The sequence below is a fragment of the Opisthocomus hoazin genome, chromosome 5 (assembly GCF_030867145.1).
Source record: "Opisthocomus hoazin isolate bOpiHoa1 chromosome 5, bOpiHoa1.hap1, whole genome shotgun sequence".
Lineage (NCBI taxonomy): Eukaryota > Metazoa > Chordata > Aves > Opisthocomiformes > Opisthocomidae > Opisthocomus > Opisthocomus hoazin.
The window spans coordinates 11025714-11046804 of record NC_134418.1 but is presented as its reverse complement, the minus strand read 5'-3'; the positions used below and the strand labels follow the sequence as shown (position 1 = coordinate 11046804).

The 21091-nt window shown below is 43.4% G+C and overlaps 1 protein-coding gene across 12 annotated transcripts in view; it reads right to left on the bottom strand.

Annotated features, from left to right (window-relative positions):
* The window catches only part of ADD1 (adducin 1), a 77411-nt gene extending 62784 nt beyond the window's left edge, over positions 1–14627 (bottom strand). For 9 of the 12 annotated variants that reach the window (XM_075420396.1, XM_075420401.1, XM_075420402.1 and 6 more), the window contains exon 1: positions 14526–14627. The gene's annotated coding sequence lies outside the window, so the exon portion shown is untranslated. Of the gene's footprint in view, positions 1–13778; positions 13798–14254; positions 14276–14498 lie in introns of those variants that run through there. The other 3 variants (XM_075420397.1, XM_075420398.1, XM_075420399.1) reach the window with 3 other exon arrangements.
* Positions 14628–21091: the final 6464 nt, after the last annotated feature.

The following is a 21091-nucleotide window of genomic DNA, read 5'->3' as shown; positions in this document are numbered from 1 at the left end:
CATACTGCAAATAAGGATTCAGAAACCACAGCCATCTGATCAAAGACAGAAACATTTTTACTGGCGACTATTTAACACAGTAAATGCGTATAATAAATTTTAACGAAATCTATGAAAGCAGTTTTAACACCCGCTGCTCAGCCCTGCTGTTATCCCCGCTCCACGTCTGGGCGCCAACTGAATGTTTCGGTTTCGGCTGCCGCCGGCAACAAAAGCACCACGCGGCCGCCCCTCCCCCCGCCGGCGTGCGGAGGAGAATGGAAAGAAAGAGGCAGAAACTGGTGGGTCGGGATAAGGGCAGTTTAACAGAACAGCAAACAGAGGGAAACAGGAACAACAACGATACAAATAAGGAGAAAACATAACAACGAACCGTAACGACCCAGACAACCGCTCTCCCGAAACAGGACCGGCGCCGCGCCCCCCCCAAGCCGCGAGTGCATTCCCGCCGCGCCGCCCCCCCCCCCCCCCCCCCCCCGGAACCCAGCGTGATGTCACATGGTATGGAATACCGGGCTCTGTTTGGCCAGGTGGGGTCAGCCCCCACCCCCCGGCTGTGCCCCTTCCTGGAGTCCGGTGAAAATTAACCCTGTTCTGGCCAAACCCAGGACACTATATCAGCAGACAAAGGAACAGCTATGGATGTCGTCTATCTGGACTTCTGTAAAGCCTTTGACCTGGTTCCCCACAATATCTTTCTCTCTAAATTGGAGAGATATGGATTTGATGGGTGGACTGTTCAGGGGATGAGGAATTGGTTGGATGGTTGCATCCACAGGGTAGTGGTCAATGGCTCAATGACCACATAGAGATTGGTGACAAGTGGTGTCCCTCAGGGGTCCGTACTGGGACCAGTGCTGTTTAATACCTTCACCAATGACATAGCGAGATCGAGTGCACCCTCAGCAAGTTTGCAGATGACACCAAGCTGGGTGGTGCAGCTGACACACCAAAAGGATGCGATGCCATCCAGAGGGACCTGGACAGGCCTGAGAAGTGTGCCCATGTGAACCTCATGAGGTTCAACAAGGCCAAGTGCAAGGTCCTGCACATGGGTCGGGGAAAATGCCAGTATCAGTACAGGCTGGGGGATAAAGGGATTGAGAGAAGCCCTGAGGAGAAGGACTTGGGGGTACTAGTGGATTAAAAGCTGGACATGAGCCACCAATGTGCACTCACAGACCACAAAGCCAACCATATTCTGGGATGCATCAAAAGCAGCATGGCCAGCAGGTCAAGGGAGGGGATTCTGCCCCTCTGCTCTGCTCTGGTGAGACCTCACCAGGAGTCCTGTGTTCAACTCTGGAGCCCTCAGCACAGGACAGACATGAACCCGTTGGAGCAGGGCCAGAGGAGGCCACAAAAATGATCAGAGGGCTGGAGCACCTCTGCTGTGTGGAAAGGCTGAGAGAGTTGGGGCTGTTCAGCCTGGAGAAGGCTCCAGGGAGACCTTATTGTGGCCTTTCAGCACTTAACGGGGCCTACAAGAAAGATGGGGACAGGCTTCGGGCTTTTAGCAAGGGCCTGCTGTGATAGGACAAGGGGTAATGGTTTTAAACTGAAAGAGGGTACATTTAGACTGGATATAAGGAATAAATTTTTTACGATGGGTGTGGTGAAACACTGGCACAGGTTGCCCAGAGCAGTGGTCGATTTCCCATTCCTCGAAACATTCAAAGTCAGGTTGGATGGGGCTCAGAGCAACCTGATCTAGTTGAAGATTGCCCTGGTCATTGCAGAGGGGGCTGGACTAGATGGCCCTTAAACGTCCCTTCCAACCCAAACTATTCTATGATACTATGATTCTCTGTCAAGTCTCCTTTAAAACTACCAATCTTCTAGTACGCAGACAAATGGGAGTGTGTCTAGTGCAAACACAAGCACAATGCTTCCTCAAAAAATTACATGCCAAGCTTATTAAAAGGACAGAGTCTTACGGCAATATACAGGAACAGCAGGACAATACATAGCAACATACAAACTCTTCAGCTTACACCAATTTTTATGTTTTTTTTAAAACAGCTCAAAGGAGAATTCTCAGAGAAATATGAAGACAATGACATAACTGTGCACATGTGGGCAGCTTCCTTCAATTACACAGGACAGCACGAGACAAAAACAGTGCAGGACTCATCATTCAATCTGTGAAATTATTCTGTGTTGATTTGGGGTTTCTTAATGCAAAACAATATATAGCCACTACACAAGAGACAACGTAGCATATTACAGAATCACAGAATCACAGAATAGTAGGGGTTGGAAGGGACCTCTGTGGGTCATCTAGTCCAACCCCCCCGCCGAAGCAGGGTCACCTACAGCAGGCTGCACAGGACCTTGTCCAGGCGGGTCTTGAATATCTCCAGAGAAGGAGACTCCACAACCTCCCTGGGCAGCCTGTTCCAGTGCTCCGTCACCCTCAGAGAGAAGAAGTTCCTCCTCATGTTCAGACGGAACTTCCTGTGCCTCAGTTTGTGCCCATTACCCCTTGTCCTGTCACTGGGCACCACTGAAAAGAGCTTGGCCCCATCCTCCTGACACCCACCCTTCAGATATTTGTAGGCATTTATAAGGTCCCCTCGCAGCCTTCTCTTCTTCAGGCTGAACAAGCCCAGTTCCCTCAACCTCTCCTCGTAGTGGAGATGCTCCAGTCCCCTCACCATCCTTGTAGCCCTCCGCTGGACTCTCTCCAGTAGCTCTTCATCCTTCTTGAACTGGGGAGCCCAGAACTGGACACAGTACTCCAGATGAGGCCTCACCAGGGTAGTGTAGAGGGGAAGGAGAACCTCCCTTGTCCTGCTGGCCACACTCTTCTTGATGCACCCCAGGATCCCATTGGCCTTCTTGGCAGCCAGGGCACACTGCTGGCTCATAGTTAACCTGTCGTCCACCAGGACACCCAGGTCCCTCTCCGCGGAGCTGCTCTCCAGCAGGTCCACCCCAAGCCTGTACTGGTGCATGAGGTTGTTCCTCCCCAGGTGCAGGACCCTGCACTTGCCCTTGTTGAACCTCATCAGGTTCCTCTCTGCCCAGCTTTCCAGCCTATCCAGGTCACGCTGAATGGCAGCACAGCCTTCCGGTGTATCTACCACACCTCCCAGTTTGGTGTCATCAGCAAACTTGCTGAGGGTACATTCTAACTCTTCATCCAGGTCGTTGATGAAGAAGTTAAACAAGACTGGGCCCAGTACTGACCCCTGAGGGACACCACTAGTTACCAGCCTCCAGCTAGACTCAGCGCCGCTGATGACAACCCTCTGAGTTCTGCCATTCAGCCAGTTCTCTATCCACTTCACCGACCACTCATCCAGCCCACACTTCCTCAGCTTCCCCAGGAGGATATCATGGGAGACTGTGTCGAAAGCCTTGCTGAAGTCAAGGTAGATAACATCCACAGCTCTCCCTTCGTCTACCCAGCCAGTCATGTCATCATAGAAAGCTATCAGATTGGTCAGGCATGATTTCCCCTTGGTGAATCCATGCTGACTACTCCTGATAACCTTCTTTGCTTCCACTTGCTTGATGATGGCCTCCAGGATAAGCTGCTCCATCACCTTTCCCGGGATGGAGGTGAGGCTGACCGGCCTGTAGTTCCCTGGGTCCTCCTTCTTGCCCTTTTTGAAGATTGGAGTGACATTGGCCTTTCTCCAGTCCTCGGGCACCTCTCCAGTCCTCCAGGACCTCTCAAAGATGATGGAGAGTGGCTCAGCAATGACATCCGCCAGCTCCCTCAGCACTCGTGGGTGCATTCCATCGGGGCCCATGGATTTGTGGACATCCAGATCGCTTAAGCGATCCCTCACACAGTCCTCCTCGACCAAGGGAAAGTCGTCCTCTCTGTAGGCTTCTTCTCTTACCTCCGGGGCCTGGGATTCCTGAGGGCCAGTCTTAGCACTGAAGACTGAAGCAAAGAAGGCATTCATTAGCTCTGCCTTCTCCGCATCCTCCGTCACCAGGACACCCGCCTCATTCAGCAGCGGCCCCACGTTGTCCCTAGCCTTCCTTTTGCTGCTGATGTAGTTGAAGAAGCCCTTCTTGTTGTTTTTGACATCCCTTGCCAGCTTCAATTCCAGGTGAGCCTTGGCCTTCCTCGTCGCATCCCTGCATGCTCTCACTACGTTTCTGTACTCTTCCCAAGTGGCCTGTCCCTCTTTCCACATGCCATGCACCTTTCTCTTCTGCCTGATCTCCGCTAGAAGCTCCTTGTTTAACCATGCAGGTCTCCTGCCTCATAAAACAGTATTTAAAACTTCCTACTTGTCTAGCATTCATCATCCCTTGACATAAGTATTTATGTATCTGAGACTGCAACTGGTCTCTTTGTCCGAGACACAGACCACCCATGTACCTACTGGTCTCTGGACAATATCTGGTCAAGTTACTGTATCATATCTGACTAACAAGACGGGAATCATGGGAACAAACAGATATTCTGGGTCAAGCAGTTCAAATCCCAAGGTACTGCAGAAAACTACATGTGATATATACCCCCACCCCCCTTTATATAAGCTAAACAGCTCGATCTTAAAGACAGTCTTATTCCACTACTCCTAAGGGAAGGCTGTGGCAGACTTCTGTGCCTCCGTTGCTTAGGAACCATCTTTTCTGATTTCCAGACTAGGTTTATTCTTGGATAGTTTATACCCATTTGTTCTCATACCTCAAGCATAAGAAGCTCTTTTTACCAACCTGTGTTGTTTCACTCATTTTCATGAAGAGCAACCACCTTCGTGCTTTGTTTTGCCAGCTCAAACAAGACATACTCTTTCAGTGTCCCTCACGGACCAAAATCTCCATTTCCTTAGTCATTCTAGGAGTCAGTCCCTGTACCTCTTCCAGTACAAAGCCCTTTTCACTTGACAGCAGGTGATAAGAATCAGACACAATATTCCAGATGAGCTTTCACTAGTACCAGAAGTAGTCAGTACCACTTCACCTCTTTAATGGAAAATATTAGTAGGACAACAACAGTATATTTGTTGTCTTAACACTTTTCACAACTGCTAACTTCGATGGATTAGTCATCCTGAAGTGCTGTAAGATCATTTTCATTGTTTTAATGCTATTAAATATCACTCCTTTTTCTACTGGTCATGTCCTAAGGTCTCAACATCATTCTATGCAAAACCTTCTTTCGTATTCATGACACCTAAAATCTGATGAGAAAACATGAAATTGGCATAAGAAGTAGGCATATATCAATGTTTTTAATGAAAATACTAAACCTTGAAACTCATCCTTGACAAATTCCACTACTAACATACTTTCCATACATCATCTTCTGGTTATCCAATTCTATCCATGCTCAGCACACCCTATCACCATCTTAAATCAATTTTCAGAGAAACATCATTCTAGTTTTTACATGGACTCGTATTACACATTACATGACTCCTAAGTCAAAAGAGGTCAGCTCTAACCATGTATCCTCTCCAAAAAGTCAGGTATCTTCTAAATAGGACCGTTAGATTTCTCTGACAGAGTCTTCCTCTGTTAAGAGCTGTATCACTTCTTACCCCGTTTTCCTCTCACCTCCCTATTAGAATAGCTTCTCTTTCTAAATTTAAACAAATCCTTGAATACTAAGGTCACACTAATGATGCAATAACTATCCTGAACCACCTTTTTCTCTAAACATAGCGACCACTTTTGCTGCTCGCCAGCCATTCAATACCCTTCTGCCTTGATATTTAATGACAATTCTTGCAACTGAGCCTCTAATTACACAGACCATCTACTTCAAAATTCCAGAGTAAATATTACATAGTCCCACTGATCTGCACCCTGGAAGTTTGACTTTATGGAAATAATTTCTACAACCTCACTTCAGTAAGATTTATTTGCCAGTTTGCATGTGTTCAAAACTGTCTTCCACTGAAAATTAAGGCAAACTTTTCATATAGTCTTTCACCTGTATCTAAATTATTTTTAGCCTTATTTCATTGTCCCCATGCTTCCTGACAAGACAGGTGATTAGTCTTTTTCAGGTTTTCTCCTTACTCCTGATGCTCCTCTTCAATTTGCCATTAACATTGTCAGATCTTGCATCTCCACTTTATCATATATTAAAAAAAAAAAAAACGAAGGTTTAGTGAGAGCACAAACATTTTATACACTTGCCAGAATTATCAGCATTTATTGCAGTGTCAGAAGTTCAGCCATGCCAGAAGTAGCTGAAAGCACCTCATCAAATAAGCCCTGAACATTGCTGTGAAACTGGAATTGCAAGAACATTTGAATGCTAAATTAAGTCGCGGCCTTTGCAATTTGAATGTCCACTTCTATAATTACGATAATTATTAACAACTTTCCATGAAACTCAGAGACAGGTTTGGGTCCTTTTTTACTTCAGTTGGGCCTGTGTTTGATTTTTTTTTCCCCCTCTAAATGGTGTATGCCTAAAGCATGAACAAAAAGATTAATGACACAAGGTCTCACCAGAGCTAGAAAATGAGAAGGCAAGTTAAGGCTGCTGAATATCAGTTTTACCTCAGATGTTGCATCCAAATGAAAAAAAAAGTGCAACAACAAAACCTGTATTATCAGTATTTTGGTTTGAGAACACACTGCGCAGCTATTACAAAACTTACATTAAGGAAAAAAAAGTCCGCAGAAACAAGGTTCAAATTTAGGATTACTATAGCAACAGAGAGGAGGGAGGGGAAAACTACCAGATTACTCTCTCAGATCATCAGATCATCAAATCCTTGACTGAATAAATTTAGATTTGAGTTTCAGTCAAATGAAATTAATTTATGTGATTCATTAATGATTAACACATCAAAGTAAGGACTACATTAAACAAGCAAAAACTGTAGTATAAGAAGTAAAGTAGCAAACAAAACTTCAGACTGAACAACCTCACCTTTTCCTTCTACCCATTACATATTTGGTATCACAATGGGTCTTCAAAGTAACAAGTGATAACAAATACAAAATTATTTCAGAACATGTCTAGTCCTGATTAAAGGTCTGCAGAGAAAAAGAGGCATTCAAAATCTGTCTCATTCTTAAGTGACTTCAGCAACTACACTACTGAAAACGTGCAATAATGTGCCCCCATTTGACTTGGGGATGAAATGAAATTTCCAAAAATACAGTTCAGTTATTACAGAAGTAACATATTTCAACAACATTATGTGAACACAGTAATGACTTAATGCCCTAAAAATCAGGGAATGCTGAAATAAGCTTAAGCTCTTTAAAAAGGTGACATTATGAAAAACAAATCCAGGATATCCTAAGTAACTACTCACATCTCCTTTCCTTATGCAATCTTCAGCATTCTTTGTATTTTGGGGTTGGCTTAATAAATGCTTAAAAATAATTAGCATAATGGACACTATTCCGGTATCAATAAATATCATACTTACGCTAATGACTGAAAAAAGCACAAGAAAAAACAGCAGTCTCAGTGCTTCTGGGAGACCAGCTATTTCAATACTTTAGCCCACTCCCATAAGGTAGGATCCCAAATCCATCAAACATGCAACTGAAGTAGCAAATGCAGCTACAAAGATTTATTTTTGACATTGTGAGCTTTGCTTGAGGCTTGAAGGGGTGTCTTCCCACTTAAATGGTTAAGTATTGACCCATAAAGAATCTAAGCCTCAGGCAACTCTTCCACCAGCCAGAATGTTCAATTAATAAGGCTGCCCTCATAATTTGCAAGACTGCCCAAGTCCAACTCTTCTGGCTGACACTCAGATTTTAACCACGCTTCCCAGCTTTCTGTTCACCACTTCTGGCTTTCATTGACCAGCTGCCAAAATGCTCTTTATTTTCTGGTGGCTGGGCAGGCCAGAGGACAGTTTGAGGGACTACCTTCCTCCAATTTGTGCAGCTAACTGTTCACTGTGTTCTCTGCTCTTGGCTCTTCCCCAAGTTGCTGCAGTGAGGGAAAACTGAAGGATAGTGAAAGGACTGTCATTCCACAACTGTAAAGCAAGGGTACAGGCATCTTAACTGAGGTTTCCAGTTAAAAATCAACATCTCCATTAACAGACTGGAATTGAGTCAAAGCAAGTGTCCTAGAACAACAATAAAGACTATGGCAGATCCAGAAGCGGATGTCCCACTTGTCAAAATCCTTACCCTATGCCGCAGTCACAAACATCCTCTCTTTCCAGGAGAGAGGCAAGCAGCTCAGCATGAGATGATCCACATAACTCAGCAGCATCAAGATTAGTGCCAGGTTCTCAAGGAGATTGAAAGCAGTGGGAAAAATACACAGGAAGATGTTGTTACAAGTATCAGCAATCAAAAGGAACAACTGGACAGTTCTCTCCAAGTCCAAGGCACAGAAATCCATCACCTTCCCTTGACACATAAAAGATCTAATAGCCTTCCCTTAGATAAAACACACGTATTTTAATCTCCCTCTCCATCCAAGCCATGTACATTTCACTTGCTTTGGGAAAGCTCTAAAGAATTTACTGACTTTTAACCCAAATCCCTATATAAGCAAACAGAAAAAAAAAAAATCCATTTAATACCTACAGTCGAGATCTAAGCAAACGTCTAAAAGCATTATTAATTTATTCTTCCTGTCTATTACTAGATTAAAAAATAATTTAATACTGTAGTGCAAATGTTCCACATAACCAAATAAATTTTTAGTGTATACTTCTGGCCACCAAAACTTTATGAAAAATAATTTATAAAAATGAACACCAAGTTCACACATCTTCATCCTTAATTCTCTCATAAAACACATACAATTGTACTGAAATGCTTCCAAATTATCAGTTACAACCAAAATTACCAGAATATCTTTGAAAACTCAACATCTAATAAATTTCACTGCAAGTCAGGGGGGTAGGGGGGAACCAGACACCACACCTTGCTATATATACTAGTAGGCTTAAAAATTATATCCACACTAAGGAAATAAAATTTACTTTGGAATCAAAATAGAATATTGCGCTTTACACTGAATCTGTTACTCAAATTATATGGAAACTTGAAGTGACATTTAAAAAAATACAGCAACACTTTAGTCACGTAGAATTTCACCTGAAAATCATGGAACTGAGCACCAAGAGAAAGATGACACAATTAACGAAACATGATTTCCTATCAGCTGAAGTCTATGCTTCCCTATTCAACCTTTTTTATCCCATGTTCTCACGTTCCCCTCTACATCCTGCTCGAGTCCATCCTTGCTCAAGTTTGGGGCTCAGATTATCACATTACTGGCAGAAACTTCATGTGTTTGAAGTCACCGTTTTCCTGTTAAATTTAGCTGAATGTAGCTAACAGGTTCAGAAGTTCAAGAGAAAAATAAAATAAGTCTCTATAACTTTGAAATACTTCAAGCTGTGTTGATTCAAGGTTACTATGCAAAGCTAAATTAGACAAGATTTTTCGGAAAAAAAACCACCCAAGTATATGCATCTGTCAGTTAATGCACAACGGCAGCAATGCCTTATTTTGCTGAATTTTAGATGGAATGGATGTTTCATACGCATACATACTTTATAGAATTTCAGCAATATTTTATAATGACAATACCTAAAGAAATTGTTTCATCTGTTAGAAGAAAACTAAACTCAAAGTATGTCTTATCCTTCACCTCCACAGTCACAATACAGGAACAGTAACTTTATGCTCAGTAGTATATAAAAAAAAAAACACCCACTACAAAAAACAATCAAAAAAAAACCCGCTGAAAACAGTCTTCATGTGTCCAAGTTTTCCCAGACACTTGCTGGTTTAATCTGGCATTAGCTACAACAAAGCTGAAATAGTGCATCAGACCTCTCAAGATTCAAGATCTGAAACAAGACAGAGATAAAAAACACCACAACAAGAATTTGAAATTTGTATGTACAAAATGAAAACAAACCCAAAATAAACTAAACTAAGTTTCTGTGGCTGCAAGTGAAATTACACGTTTTAGCCCAAAATCGCTTTTACATGTTTACTGATTCCAACCAAAAATCTAGAAGATCTTAGGTATAGTAATTTGATTTTCCCCTCATCTTTGGTGCATAAATGTACCACAACTTAACATTTGTCTACTCATTTGATGCGAAATTATCAAAGATACCATGAAAAATTACTGATTAACCACATTTACTGTTCACTGCTTCCATAACCACTTTCCAGCAATTCAATTAGGTATACGAAAGAAAAAGAAAGTCTTGGAACTCTGATTTTACTCCCTATCTTTTTCAGATTTCAGGAGTCAAGATCTGAAAACAATACACAAAATATGGTGTAAAAATCACTAATTTTAAAAGACCAAACCAAATACGTTAGTCAAAAATGCAAAGGAATATTTGATTAGAAACAAATACACTAGTCAACTAAATATGCAAAGGAATATTTGATTAGTCTGAAGAGTATGGAAACTCCAAATCTCCGTTTTAAAGAGGAGCTCTTAATATCCCCGTTTTAAAATTGAACTGAAACACGATTTCATGTATGTTGATTTTGAATTACTCTGCAGGGAAAACCACTCAAATAAGTGACAAACTCTTTTGATGCCTCACTTGCTAATGCCACTGATCTGAGGTTGAAAGGTTGCTCTTTCACTGAATAAAAACTGTACTCAACAGAGCAGGCAGAGATCATTTATCAAAATGCAATCTAACAAGCAAGGTCAAAGGGAGGAAGTTAGAAAGGTGCTGAAGAAGTTGTTACTCCTGTTTGGCTATGCCTTCAAGGACGACATTTTCAGTTTCTTCTTAACCGTCAAAGAGTCAGTCCAGCAAAGCCAGCAAGCATACACGCCGGTCAGCCAGCTTGACTGGTAGCAGTTAGGCAAATCCATATCTACACTAAAACTTTATTTGCCCTGAAATTAACAACACTTAGACTTCAAAATTCCCCAAAGTTGCAGTAATACTTAAAACTTTATTCAAGACCAGGAATAGAATGTTAAACCAGAGCCCTCCTGACAAATGCCATCATTTCAGCTTATGCCTGATTTGAAAAAGCAGCAGTTCCAAAAACAGCGTTTCCTGCAGTCTCTGTCCTTATAACTTCTGCAACTACTAACCACTGATATTTCTGAACTGAGAAGACCACAGCAAACAACATTCTCTGACTGGTGAGGAAAGAGACCAATTATTTGTTTCAATTTCACTGAAGATTATCATGATTATTCTCAATAAACAAAGATGCTTACTGAGATGGTAACAGATGTTAATTAAAGTTATGCTGAACATTACAGAACCCTGTTACTGTACACACAGCACTAAAATTATAGGAAAAGTAACCACAGAAAAGGGTAATTTTAAAGTAAAAATTACTATAGATCAAACTTTTGTATAACCAGTACTTTTTAAGCATTACTACTTCTAATGAAAAGATCCTTTCCTCAGGAAATAAACTAGTTTACAGGATTCACACTTTACACCATTCTTTGCTAACAAGTTTGTACAGCTACTGTTCTCAGCCCTACCCAAAAGCAGTATTTTTGAAGAGAAATGCTGAGTAAGTTGGCAAGACTAGGTAGTGTTTTCCTGCTCCCCTGAGAAGGCTGATTAAATTATATGAATAAAAGCTGCAAAACTCTGGCAATCCAGGAACTTCCACTATTTTTAAAAAATGCTGTTGAATGTATTAATATAGAAGATGTATAATTTGGCAGAAGAGTTTTAGACAGGTTCCTCAGCAGATGTCAAATGACCTGCACAACAGAATCATCAGTTTAAACTTACATTCATATCTGCTTACAATCACAAGCACCTATCACTCTAAAAATGTCCAAGAAATACTTAGCTATGGTATGAACTAGTAACACAGTGCCATTTCAGAGACTGCTTTCTGCCATGCAGCATGGTCCAAGAGTAAATTCTAATTTAAAAGCTATTAAAATCAGAAATTTAGCATCATTTTTTACTTCACACCCTCATGCTTGAAGCGTCCTTGCTGCACAACAGAAGCAACACTTTTCTGATATGCTCTCCTTCATAAAAGTAGTGGGGAAGTTTTGTTACTATAAACTTTCTCCTCAAAGCAGGACTGGCTCATTTGCATAGCAACAGTTTGGGATTTAAAAATTACTCACTACTCACCAATGCCGCAGTTCTTAAATAATTAAGAAAACTATTTCTACAAGTCAGAAAAGCAGCGGCTACAAGATTTACTGCCTAACCTCCTCAGAGTTAAAAAGGACTTACCGCAAAGAAGTTGTATGTTTACTAGCAATCAGCATGCTAAGCATCCTTCTAGACTGAATCCTCCAGTTATAATATTTTGTTCTATTTATTAACATAATTGGCTACTTCAAAATTCAGCTTTTTCCTCCTATAGCAAGTCACAGAACGTTGGTTAAGGAGATTTGTTAAAAGCACTTCACACTGCAAAGCTACCCTTCAAAAACCAAGACTTTAATGGCGCAGAAGTAGCTTTATCCTCACTCCTGTGAAAGTCTCTCCGTGCTCAAATGAGTTTGTCCACATAGTCTCATCAAACGATACAACTCTGCATATGCAAAATAACATTTCATATTGATAGTGAATCTCAAAGGCTGATAACATATTTGAGTCATTTTCTGTTGGAGGCGTTTAAAAAGAACTTTCACAGGAAAATACTGATGCAGTAAATGACCTTCTTCACTCTACAGCATTAGTGAACCATACTCTAATGAACTTACTGGCACAACAGTCTAGCAGAAGTGCTTCTCTCAGATGAAGCACAAACGTTCAGATTTCTCACACCATTTTATAACAGTCAACCACAAAAAAAAAAAAAAAAAAAAATCAGGCAAAACCGCAGTTTTCTGCTAAAAAGCACTTACCTCAGCATGGAACCTCATAAAGAAAACAGAACTCCAGTAAAACTACAAGATACTTAATAATATGTGCATTACTATGTTTGCATGTTTATCTTGCTGCAGCAAAGATCTAACTCGCAACAATCTTTTGCTGAAAACTCTCCTACGAAACCCAGCAAGTTTAAAGTCTGTAACTGAGGCAAAATACATAGAACATTATGTTCAGGTAAGACTATTTTTACACCATTACATCAAATCTGCTTACTGAATATAAAGAAACACCAAAGCCACCTGCTCCAGAATTAAGCAGCCAGTCCATATTTGCGTTTTTTTCCTCACTTATTATACAACAGCTCTAAAGAGACTATCCTTACTGAGGCACAAAACTGTTACATCAATGAACTTCATAAAGAAAAATGGAATCCTATTTTAGAAACACTTTCTATAGTTTTATTTTAAAAATAAATTCTTTATCCTAAAAAGACAAATGAATTTGTGGCAGTTAAGAACTGCAGAGTACTCTGTTAGCACATTCAGTCACATTACAAGAACCCAGAGCCGTAAACAGCCTGTGTGCATGGAGGTACCTGTAGCTTTCAGCAAAGCACCCAGAAATTATCTGGCAGTTGCTGCAGTCTGAGAATTCATAAGCTGAAGGTAGACCTGTTTTGTAAAGCTCCATTTAAAGACATCAACCATCATGCAAGAAAACAGAATACTTTTTGTATATGATACTATTATGATCTACAGCAACTTTCCAAAAAGCCTAGAATAAAACAAAACCAGCGAGGAGCTTACACCGTTGCGCTACAGCAGTATCTCATGAAAGATTTAAACCCAGTGCTATTCCTGGCTCCCTATCTCAATACAGCCATGGATATTTTTCCAGCTTGACTGGATTTTCCCCCTCCCTAATTGCTAGTTCTACCTAAAGCAAACCTAGTTTAAGAATTAACCTTAAAAGCAGCATAGAGACGGCGCAGTAATTATGTGCAGAAAGACATATGACATTTTGTATCAAAAGCAGAGACTAGAAACGCTAAAATATAGCTACCCCTTCCAGCAGAAGAAACAAAACAACCGCCCGTCTGCTGCTGCTGGTACCCTGCCAATCAATAACACCGCACAAACGCATCACATCCCCTCCTTCATCCCTGCGTCCTCTGCGGACGATTATTTGGACGCTCTCACGCCCGCATTTTGCCAAGCACCACCAGCAGGTCACCCCGCAGTCTGGAAGAGGGGGCAGGTGAAGCAGAGGGGCGGCGGGGGAAGAGCCAGCAGACGCATCGCTGGGGTGCAATGGAGATGTAAGCGCGGAGCGGCCGCGTCCTGCGGCGGCCCCGGCAGCCGGAGCATCCCACCTCGCTGGTGGCGGGCGGGAGGGGGGGGGGGGGGACCGTCCCTCCCGGGAGAGGCCCGACAGGACCCGGGCCCTCCAACCCCGAACCGCCCCCCCGCAGCTCAGCCCCCACCGCCCCGTCCCGGTCAGCGGCCGGAGACCCGCAACCCTCCTTCCCAGCCCCTCACCCCGCCAGCAGCTGGCCTGCCCACACACGCACAGCCCCCGCCAGCGGCTTGTTTTGAAGGCAGAGACATCACCCCCCCACCCCGGGCTCCACAAGCTGGTTCCGGCGTCTGCGCCCCAGCCTCGCCTCACCTCCCCCCTCCCCTCACAGCCCGCCCGCCGCCAACGGCTGCACCCCCGCCCGCCTACGGCCGTTAACGGCTGCGCCCCTCTGCCTCCCCCTCCCCCTCCCCCCCGGACCGTTACCGGCGGTGCCTCCGCCGCAGCGCTCACCCGAGGCCAGATGAGAAAGGGCGGCGGGCGGGAAAGGAGGGGCCGCCGCAGCCGGTCCCGTCGCAGCCGGTCCCACCGCCGAGCTCTGCCTCCACCACCCCTCCCCCCTCCCCCACCTGACAGGGTGCGGCTTCCCGAGGCCGCAGGCCAATAACCGCGCCGCCCATTGGAGGGCGCAAGCTCGGCGACTAAGCGGCTCTCCCATTGGCCGGCTGGTGGCGCGTGAGGGGGCTAGCGGGGAGCGGGTCAGCTCAGGGGGCTGACGCTTCGCGGGCTTTGAGGCGGCGGGGCGGGGGCCGGGAAGATCCCCCGGGGTGGGGAAGGGGTTTCTGGTGGAGCTGCGTCTCCTTAGAAAGGAGGAGCGCGTCGCCTGGGAAGCTTATCTTAGCGCAGGCTGAGAGATAGGGGCAGAAATCGAGTAAATGCCGAGGCGGCGTTGCGATAAAGGGCTGTGCGACAGGCGGCGGTGACGGTATCTAAGCGCTGGAAGCTCCGCGCGGGTCGAGATCGGTCCCGAAGCGCAGATAGCCCGCGAGAGTAGCCAAGCTGGAGAACTGCCTTGGTGAGGGGTAGAGACATCTATCAAAACTGCAGGTGTTCAGGTCAGTCAGATATCCTGCGTGCGTGAAGTTCCAGCCTCACGAGAAGTTGTACACTTGATTCAGGGAGTGCACAGGTACATTGTGTAGCTCGCATATAGCAGGCCTGATTAGATCTTTATAAATCATCCCTTCAGTTTTCTAAATTTTTTGAAGAGCTGTGTGGCCAGTATAACCCTACATTTTTTTTAGTCACTACAAATAAAGCACCAACTGTAAAGTTAACTTTATTTTCTGCACATTTTTACTATTGGTTCTATATCATTTTCAGACTGCTGCTTCACACTTCTTTTTGGAAACTGTTGTATACAATAGTGCCTGCCACAGGTTGAACGAAGAGTTGGGGGTCTGGGAACATGCTTTCAGAAACACTGAACTCTTCTCCTCTGTTATCTGTACTGCCCAACCCCAACTTATCCATACCATCAGAAGAAAAATAGACTCCTGCTCACAGAACCTGACGGGTGCTATCAGGAGCCATAAACATCTCTCCATGGGCTATGGGAGGAATCGAGCCTGCTGCAACCACCTCCACTGAGGAAACACGCTCCACTCACCTGATTCACTCTTTCTGGCAATTAATCTTCATTTGGTCACTGTTCAGAATGGAAAAACAGGCCATAGAGATATACATAAACCTGCATGTGAATTCAGCCACCAAAAATGGTGGTTTAGTTGCCAAGTGATGACACAATGATTATGGCACATCTGACAAGAAGACATTGCTGGACAAAACATCCCACAACAGGACATGTGTTAGTGTAAAGGCTAATAATTAGCATCTCACATCTGAGCTTTTTTTATAAGAACTGTTGCTGTAAGCCTAAAACATTAAAGTCACTTTACCTGTCTAGTGCTGAACCCGGTTAAACCCAGTGGGTGTGTTTATGTACCAGATAGCGTGCTTTTGCCCTTGTTCAAAGTCTAATCAACGAGATCTACACCTGCTCTGCACCTGCAGGGTCCAGCTGCCTGCCTCACGTGTTGGCATCCCTTTGGCCTGTAGATGACTATCTGTCAAGACTCTCCTCCATCTTGGCACCTTCCTTACCTCTCTTTCCTCACCATGGCAGCCAACATATAAAGCTCTCTTTCTTCTTGTCTGGTAAATGGGAGAACTGATCCATGTTAAAACCAGCTCATCAAAAACATACTGCTTTGTTCTAAAAGGAATTGTTTGCTATCCAGCCCAGTGCGTGGCTGTAAGACCAGCAGTGCCCAGAAAGAAGGGGATGCTGAGGACAGCAGCAGTGCCCGGGGGCTGGGGGAGGGCAGGGTCATTTCTTTCACTAGCAGTGCTGCCTTAGAGTGTCTGTGTAACTACGTGGTGCGGTGTCACAAGCAGCTTAGGCTGAACAAAGGAGGTGTTTTATCATCACACCTGTTCGATCTAATGGTGAAATGCTGTCGAACAGTGCCATTCCTTTAGCCCTCTCTTCTACTGTCCTGCGCTGTGACCTGCCCAAGGTCACCGGTTCCTGCTGGCCCCTTCCAGCCCTCACCCCACCCCTTGTATCATATCCCATACTGGTGAGGCCAGAGAAGATGTTGTTTCACCTGGCTAATCCAATGGAAAAATCAGGGTGAGGGAGAGGGTGAGGCAGCTTTCTGCCAAGTCAGCCAACTCCCTGTGCAGCCAGAGACTGCTAGAGCTGATCCATGACGGTGTCCAATTTGCTGGCTCAGCTTTCGGCCTGACCACGTTCCTGAAGTGCCTCTGCCTGGCTGCAGGAACAGCAGTGCTGGGGCAAAGGCAAAAATAGGATGGCGTGGGTAGAATCCTAAGGGAGGGCACGCAGGTACTGACGCGTACTAAAGCGCTTCATAGTGCTGTGGAAATAGCATCAAAGATGGTCTGAAAAAGCACTTGTGCAATAGTTAAGACACAGAGAGCTTGTCTGTCTTGGATAACTCTTACCAGCTGGGTTTACAGCGTTACAGCTGCCACAAAAGGTCCAGTAGGAACCACACGGTGTTTTTCAGCCTGTGGTATCTGACCCATTCAAGATCTTCATGCTGCTGGTGAGGGGTCTGGGAGAGCGACAAGACAAGCTTGTTGCCAATAGGCTTGCACTTGCTGTGTGCACATCTGCCTGTGGGCTGGAGAATGGTTACCAGCCCTTCAAAAAACAGAACAATACTACCACGTGTTTGCAGACAGCACAGTGTTCCCATGAGAGGTGTCAGAATGGGGCGCTGTTTTGGTGGTACAGATGTTCCGCTTGCTGACTCGCCCACAGTAAGTTGTTTTCCTCAGCAGGCTCAAACATCAGCAGCACTGCACTCAACTTACATCATACAGTCTGAAAGAGAAAAGTGAATGTATTCATTTACACAGTGTTTTAGTTTGGCTTTACTAGGTATCAGAAAAATAATACTTTACAATTATTTTTATGCAACTGACCTTTGGCATTAGCACTCCTTGATGATCAAACTGTTTACAGCCACCCGTGAGAAGCACGGTACTAAGTTGACATCACAGATCTGACATCAGGACATTTATGTTTTCCTTTATATGGGTGCACTCATTCCACATAAGCAGTTCCAGGTCTGTTTTCTTACCTGTAAATGGCGAATGATGGTATCAAAATAGATCTTTCCCTCTTGGCCTGACAGAACTGTTCTGTCCTGACAGACTGTTGACTGGACAGGACTTGCTTCCCTACTGTCGTCATTCATTTTGATCTCACACAGACCTTTTAGTCCACTTCTCGGACAAAGTCCTGGTTCCTCTAAATCAACAATGCCAGTATGTGAATTCTCTGCTGGTTTTCCCATGGGCCTCCAAAAGGGGGGTTTTAGTACTGGAACTTCCTTGTCAGATGCCAGCAAAGCAAAAGCCAGTCCCTGATCAGTCACACCAGCCCTGGAGCGGAAGGGTGTGCGTAGGCAAACACAAATTATCTTTACCCAATACCCCAAGAGCAGCCCTGGAAGTGTCTGGAAGTGTCACTGACATCCAGGACTCTGCTGGTGCTGGTACAAGTGAGCTCACGCACACGTAGCATTACTACCAAAAAGCTCGTGAGAGATTTTTCTTTTAAATTATTGAACTTTAATACCTTTTTAAAAATGATGCAATGGGTTACCTTGATTTCAGCTGTGTATAACAACATTAATAATATCTCATGGCTTATGTGCAGTATTACTAAAGTCAGTCAGTGTAGGTAAGGTTATGCCAAAAGTACTACTAGAAACTTTATTTTTGTCCCAGCTGCAATCATGCTCTTCACAGGAGGGAGTTACTTTTGTGAATTTTACTGATTTATGTAAGGAAGGAGAATTTGCCCGATTATTCAAAAATACTATGTAGAAACAATCGTTAATGTATATATAATCTGAGAAACATTTGATGGAACAACTACATGGAGGAGAAAAAACCCAGCATATTTTGGTCTACTTTCATCTCCCTCCGCAACCAAACAAGCACACATACAAGGTTTATTTAAGTTGAAAAAAAATACAAATGAAGAGAACTGAAGCAGCAGGTGGGGAAAGGGCAGAGCAGCTGCAACAGGCTGATCCTAAATGTTGCCAGATTTTACACAATCTATTAAACTGAGAGGCCACTTTCACTTGAAGTTTGAAAAATATTGACTTTATGCTCTGGGGGCCATAGGGAAATTTTTATACGCTATTGAGATTAAATGTAAATATAACGTCATGGTTCAAGCTGGGTAAAAACAGTTTCCACTAAACACAACCAAAGGTGCAATGATTGCTTTAGCCAAAAGGAAATCAAGCAAGCAACTTTCTCTTTTAACGTTACAACAGTCTTTGTGGAGGTTTGGAGTTGTTTTTCAAAATTGTTTTCCAAGTACAGCCGATTCCTTTAATCGCAACATTTATGACTTCCAAAGCATCATCTGCCTTCTAGATGTATGTTCTCCACAAGTTGCTTCTATGCTAATTCCAGTGTCTCTAGAGCTGCTGAGATTGTTTTGAGCTGCTCTCTGATGTCGTCTTCATCCTTCATGGTAGGAGAAGGAAAAGTGCCGCTAACAAAAGTTCGAACTTTTGAAGAGGTAGAACTTAAAAACAGACACAGGAGAGTGTAACAAAGAAAGGAAAAGGAAAAAAGATACCAGGGCAAGTTCAAAGTAATGAGGAAGGCTGAGAAGCATAAGAAAAATATTTTCAAGTATTTAACATTTTAATTATTATTATATACAGGATAAAATTAATTAATCTTGGGAGACACTTTGTAATATTAGAATATCAAATTTTGAATTCCTTTAAATCACTTTTAATTTAAAAATAGTACATTTTCAGGGGTACTTCCACTGTTAGAGTGTGGCTGGCATTTACCTGGAAAAATAAATAAGCATGAATGTTAAGACAGTGTAAATTAAAGCACATCATAATCACTGAAGCCTAAACCAGACACCTTGTGAGGCCACACCTGGTACATCTTGCCTTCTTTGTCCTGTAATAAAACCCTCTAATATGTTTACAGGGACAAGACCTTTCTTTTTTCCACGCTGCTGTGGCGTACCTTTCACATCCCTGGCCTTCAGTGCAGTTGCCAAACTCTGTCCGTGCAAAAAGCTTCCAAGGTCGGAATTTAAGTGCACGTCAGCCTCCCACTACAAGAACCAGCTGTGCCAAGATTATATGCAGGGCGAGTTAGTATGAAGTGGTTCTCAAAAGGCAGAAAAAGCAGTAACTCAAAGAAGGGTTAGACACTTTTCCCTGGTTCTTATATATCCAGAAATCTAATCCTGCAAACGGTCATTATTATTAGTCATTTCTGTGCAAACCAACTCCAGTAGTTAAAAATGATCCTTTGATCTCTCTAAGATTATGTGCGTGTTAGGGCCATGTCATGAACATGAGAGGTTGGATCATACACCTCCCTGGTAACTAGAAGCTGTGAGGAGGGAGGTACAGGTGAAGGATAGTAACTGCCATTCTATAATTAAGGCACAGGAACTGAAGTCCTGAAGGAATAAATTGTGGGGTTGGCGGTGCTACAAAACTTACTACATACCCTAAGACCACTGAACTTAATCATCCAGTTTTAAAGTGAGCTTGGATGCTATCTACTCTAAAAGTTTTTGTAGCATTTGTTATCTGGTATTTGGTACTTTGTGCATTTATAGTAAAAGAACTACTAGCTCTCCTATTTAAGAGGTAATCATGGTCATTTCAAGCACTCCCATTGCTAGGAAAAAATCCTCCTTCAAAGAGTTGACTATTTAGTAAGATAGAAACTATTGTTACATCAAGCAATTTGCTTGCTGCTAGGTGAAGTAATCAATGTTCATAAAAACTCTTCAACGCTTCATGAGGTAGATAATTTAGGTGGTGCTCAGCTGTCCAACATTATGTAAATTCTACCTCAAAGTATATTTTCAACACAAGAATATAAAATTCAATTAATTCTGTTGTCATCTAGGTTAAAAGCCATTCAGATGAGTAATTTTTCTAAACAACATTGTTACTCATATGAGAAAGATGAGCCAAAAGACGTCTTCAGTTTCAAAGACATGGCCCATCAAGTTTCCACCTGAAGTTAAGCTTTAATCTCTAGCTTCTATCCAAAGTCACGTCGGACTGATTTCTGCCCAAAGGACTTCCGTGCACACGTGTAGCAGCCACACTCCTGTTGCTCAGAGCCCTGCGTGGACCGTGCAGCCCAGCAGATGTCCCCAAATCCACAATAATCACATTAAAGCGTCAGAAATCTTTAGCGTCCTTTCGAACTTTCCAAAGCATGAAGCCACAGAGGCCATGAATACTCTCACTGTGTATTTACATTCTTGTAAAAACTGAAGTTCTGAACTAGGGAATACTTGACTGCTGACACAAAGCACGTTCACTGTAATCACAAAAGTTGTCTGGATATTGGTTCACTTCTTGTGATACACTAGCTGTAAATTGACAGTCCTTCATCAAAACTTTTGTCACAGAATCACAGAATGGTAGGGGTTGGAAGGGACCTCTGTGGGTCAACTAGTGCAACCC